Consider the following 5,039-nt stretch of genomic DNA (forward strand, 5'->3'; position numbering starts at 1 on the left):
AAAAGCAATCGGCTGTACGATGGGTCTGATAATGGACTAAGATACTAGGAACAATAGAGTGCCATATATTTTGGAAGTGCCCTGTTATATCTGGAAACTGAGTTCCGGTTCATATTTATTACAGTTCCACCCTTATTGGCTTCCAGTGGATTCATATGCCCAAGGGATGTCAGACTGCTTTATCTTTGAAAGCCAAAGAATTGTTTCGTCTACTTAGCCTGATCTCTACACCAGGACAGGAAACTCAGCAGTGGCCCTGCCAAGCTTTCCTCTCTTCCATGAGCCTTCAAACCAGTTGCAATGGCCTATTTACCTCTCTAATCCTCAGGGACATTGTTTTATAGAGAATATTTTTTTTTTCTTTCATGATTAAAAGAAACTATTCCAATTAGATGATTGGAATCGAATTGAAAGAAATATAGTGAGTTAACAAGCTTCCATTCTGATGGGCTATTCCTAAGATAAAGGCTCTTAGCATTATTCCAGTAGAGCTCTGCATTTCCCTTGGTTACATCATAGAAAATTTAGACCTTTCAAGAGAAAACACATACTGACAGGTTAGAATATCTACATAAAGGTGACTTTTTTCCCCCATTTAATGAAAATAACAAAGAATTTAGATATTAATGTATTTCTCAATGATGCTTTCACATGTAACATTAGATAACCTCTATTCATTCATTGATTCTCTGACCAACAAATTGTTGAGTGCCTACTATAGGTCTTATTCGCTGTGACACTGAGGTTCAAAATTGTAGCATGACAAACAGAAATACCCCTAAATCATCCTACAGGTTAATTCTGGGTTTCCTGGATAATGAGCTAGCTTGGACTTGAAGATGCTCCTCTGCTTTCTTCATCAGTATCTCACCTGGCTTCCCACAGGACCACAAGGTGCCTAGGTACTTTCTTAGACAACTCTTGTCAACAGCTGATATCAAAATTCAGACTTCAGATCAACCAAATTAACCGATAATTTCTTTCTCCACAACTGAAAGGATTGTTGTCCTACTCACCCCACCAAAAAGGAAAGCAGGGCCCTACCCCCGGGAAGGTATGTCTGTACTTCATGTACAGCAGAGAGACCTAGGCCAGAAGCCCTCTCCTGGAGAGGATGTACGCCTTCTTGTTTATTGATGAGCATGAGCTTGTGGATTTAGCTAGATAGGTGCTTTGCAGGACACACTGGGGGTTTGGATTCCAGGGAAGGGGACTTGGCCCTTTGTTCTCCTCTCTTATAAATAACCCTAAATAGATAAACCTAAGAAAATACCTAAAAGGGGGGTAACAGACTCCTGGAAGCCAAATAATCTGAAATTAGGTACAAACTGGGTAACATCAGAGACTCTCGGTTTTTTTGGTTAAGCAGGGATAAATCCAACATTTAAGCCCAAGAAATAAATGTCAGTAGTGGTACAAGAATGTGGACTGTCATGAGGGTGTGACGGGATTGCTGGTTGCCTCCCTAACAGGTAATTTTCTTCTATCCTTCCTACTAATGGTGCCCCGCGCTTGAAGCTGTGAACTTGGCCTACCAGAATAAACATTTGCATTTTCTAAGCTATCTTGCTATGGGTACTGTTGGGACTAAGTTCTAACTATTTTTTTAAAAATTATACTAAATTTTCTTTTTTTTTTCCTCCAAATTTTTGAGTTTTGTATAACCGGGTATTTATGTACACGTAACTAAAGGAAAGCATCACTTTTCCATAGTTGTTTGTTTTTTTATTTTATTTTGTAAAACTAACATATAATGTATTATTTATGGCTCTCTTTTTTTTTCAAGATTTTATTTGACAGAGAGAGAGAGATCACAAGTAGGCAGAGAGGCAGGCAGAGACAGAGGGGGAAGCAGGCTCCCTGCTGAGCAGAGAGCCCGATGCGGGGCTTGATCCCAGGACCCTGAGATCATGACCTGAGCCAAAGGCAGCGGCTTAATCCACTGAGCCACCCAGGCGCCCCATAATGTATTATTTATTTCAGGGGGATAGGTTTGCGATTTCTGACTATTGAGGTATAAGCACAGCTTTGGATTTTTTTTGTAGAAACTTATTTTTATTGTAAAAAATAAGTCTTTAAATAGACTTATATTTTACTCCCCACTTCTTCTATATTGTTGCTTAAGAACCAGTGGTCAAAATCGGAACACTAGCAGTTATCTTGGGCTGGGAGAAAGAGCTGCAGCCTGGCAATGGTAGAGCCATAAACCAGTTATCCCTGAGGACTGCAGAGCCAAGACCACCTCCCAGAACTGGCCAAATTGGCGGCTTCTCGCCTTTAATGTGAGAAACATAACCTCCTCTCTTATTTGAACCATTGTTGTTTTGGGATTTGCTCTTAAGCGAGCATACATAAAGCTAATGCCAACTGACAGTGTTTTCAGAACTATCAAGGTTGGATCTGAGAGAGCTGGGGATGAGGACAGTTTGGGGATATCAGGACAAAGGCATGGCTGCCAGGACAGTCTGCAAGTGTTTTCTTTGTACCAACATAATACTGGGCCTCTCCTTAATTTGCTTTTGACTCCCAGCTAGTAATGATCGGAGAATGTCAGCACAGGAAGTCAGAGGCACTGGCCGGAAGTAACACTAGGGTAAGCCAGGGGGCCCTGAACTACAGGTTAGGGAATTAAATACACATACGAACACACACACACCCGTGTATATATACATAGATATGTAATAGATATGTATAGATATATACATAGATATGTATACATGTCTATAGGATATATGTGTGTGTATGTATACTTACCTCTATAGACACAAAGCAAATTTGAAAGTATGACTTTTTTCATACCTAGTACAACAAAAATATTCAAAATTAGAATCTTTATTTTCATATTAGTTTTTTTCACTAACTTATTGAGTCCAGAAATTAAAACAAAGTTAGGGCAAATTAAGTGTTTTCTCAAAATTTATGATGGGATATTAACTTCACTGTTATATCTCTCTTAATCCTAATTCTTTGAGCATGTTGGGTTTATTGTAATAGATCCTCAAGTTGTAAATTAAATTAAAGAGATCCTCCTTGATTAAAATATGAATGCTACATGAAAGTACATCAGTGTGGCAAGTCCAGATCCAAGTGGTTTAACTGTCTGTGACTTATCCTTTGAGTGTTTCACTTAGTCTATTAAAAATAATGACAAACCTTCAAGATTTCAAAGAAATCCATAAGGATTTTGTTCAATCAAAGGATCACTGAAACCATTTCTAGAGCGTCGACATGGTGGCATTTATAGATTATGAAGACGGTCATTAAAAAATAAGAAGGTATTTACCAGAGTAACATGAAAAAAAAATCCCAGCATGTTGTAAGTGATAATAGGAATTTTTATTAATTTATAACTATCACACAGTGTTTTTGTAACACAATCCTCGGCTTTGAGTGAAGCAAATGTGGCTTATCGATAAAGACTTTTGATTTCTAAGTAGTTGACATTTAAGTGAGATACTTAGAACTAATAGCTTTATTAGTAAAATTGTCAGTTCTGGTTTTCCTCTCAAATGCAATTATGATAATGTTAGCTTGCTGGCATTGGTGGTTTTTCATACGAAAGTAAAAAAAAAAAAGGTAACATTTAGATCTTTACAAGAAGTCTCTGCAGTTTTTATCAGGCACATTGTCTTTTGCTATACATCAACATTGATTGTGCATGACCTTTTATTTTACAATTCATATTATCTTAAGAATGTGTTGAATTTGTAAGATTGATCAAAAAATAAATTTGGGGGAGAACATGAAGACGAATTTGAGGTACACTTTCCAGTTATTAAAAATGGAGACTCAATATGTAGGCCTAATAAGGAACAAAGTAAGAATAATCTAAAGGTCTTTCCACATTCTGAGTGCACACTTGTAATGAGGACCACCATTTCCTGTGCTTTCTGATTGTTAATGGAATTTAACTTCTTCAATCTCTACATCTCCTTGACTTTATTTCTCTACTTTGATTCTTGTAGCATCTGCCTCTGTGTTGCTTTTTTATGTAGAGTGCCCCACAGTAGGCAGCAAGTTCCCTCAAGGACAAACCCAGTCTGGTGCAGGCTGTAGATAAGTAATTTTAAGTCCTAGCCTAGGTTTACTCATTGGTGCCCATTATGAAAGTTTATTAAGGGAATATTGTTATAACAACAATGCCTAGAATGCTTTGAACAAAGGTGGCCTAGTACTGCAAATTCCCTGCGATTGTTAATTAGTTAGACAAACAAACAAAACAAAAACAAGAACTTAAACTGATTTGGAGAGCAATTTCTTAGTGTTTATCAACAGCCTTCAAAGTATTCTTACTTTTTGACTAAGCAGTTCCCATTCTTCATGTATATACAAAAAAAAAAAAAAAAAAAAAAAAAAAAAAAAAAAAAAACCAAGAAAACAAAAAAACCCAGAAAGAAACACCCTTAGATTTTGATAAGTTTTATGCAGAAGGTATTTACAGCCACTTTGTAGCATTCAAATACTAGAAACAATTTAAAAACTTGACAGGAAGGAAATAATTAAAGAAACCATGCTGCAACTGGCCAATGTTATACAGTAGTATAAAACTAGTGATAGCAATAGCAGAGCAAAATGGGTATTTTGGTATTTTTTTGGTTAATTTCAAGTGCTGATATAAATAACTTTCTTCTTAAAAAAACATAAAACATAAAATAAAATGAGAGCAAATATATGATACATTTCAAATGCAATAAATTATAACTGTTTTGTAAGTCATGGAGTAGAATTGTAAATTTATATTTTTTATTCAAATATTCATTAACATAATAAAGTGTTTTCAGTATAAAAAATAATTATTTTGAAATATCTAAAGCAAAATGATATTTGATCTCTTTTGAAAAAGCACTGTTTTTACAAAGCGTCGATATTGTCAATGTTAACTCATGAATATATTTTTGTGTAGGTTGTTCCCTGTTGCTGAAGAAGTTCATTCTGACTCTATAAAGTCAAGACAATGATGCAGAGACAGGCTATAAAATAAGTCCAAAGACTTTATTCTAAATCTTTCATCTTCAAATAATATAATCCTTAGTTGATAA

This window comes from Mustela lutreola, chromosome 10 (genome assembly GCF_030435805.1).
Source record: "Mustela lutreola isolate mMusLut2 chromosome 10, mMusLut2.pri, whole genome shotgun sequence".
NCBI lineage: Eukaryota > Metazoa > Chordata > Mammalia > Carnivora > Mustelidae > Mustela > Mustela lutreola.